Source organism: Penaeus monodon, chromosome 24, assembly GCF_015228065.2.
Source record: "Penaeus monodon isolate SGIC_2016 chromosome 24, NSTDA_Pmon_1, whole genome shotgun sequence".
Lineage (NCBI taxonomy): Eukaryota > Metazoa > Arthropoda > Malacostraca > Decapoda > Penaeidae > Penaeus > Penaeus monodon.
In genome coordinates, this window is record NC_051409.1 from 6,798,422 (window position 1) to 6,799,037 (window position 616).

Below are 616 nucleotides of genomic sequence, written 5' to 3' on the forward strand. Positions count from 1 at the left end.
AAATAAATTTTCATCTGAGTGGCTTCGAGATCTAAAACATAAATAAAAAACAGCAATATTTGCAAAAACATTAGCGATACGAAATGAACACCATATCTCCGTAATACACAAAACATCCATTTTTTTAAAAAAAATCTATGGCACAAATTAAAGCATGGTCAAAGTACATTTCTGGTGAGGTGAAAGGGAGCTATGTCAGACACTGGGTACACACAGTAGATCGCTTCAGGCCAATACGTAACTTCCTGCATAAAGTAAAGGGGATGGAAGGTAGGGTATTGAGGATCTAGCAACATGGAGGTAGGTGAATTCGGAATTGCTAAGAAGAAAAGACTAATATTGGTTACCATGTTAGCATTACCTTCTTCCAGGTTGTGGGCTAATGTGGAGGATTACCACATTGGTTACTAATCTAGTGCTGGTTCAAGGTTACCTTTCCATGTGTATAACCAAGGGAGGTTATTTGAAGCATAGATTGATATGAACCAAAGCGAGCTAACCCACTGATGCTAAGGGGACATGTATGCATTCATTATTCATTGCAGTTTGGTTTGTATATTTTTTTCTGCACGTTGATGGTTCCACACAAGAAAATATTCAAGTAGCTGTTCCTAGG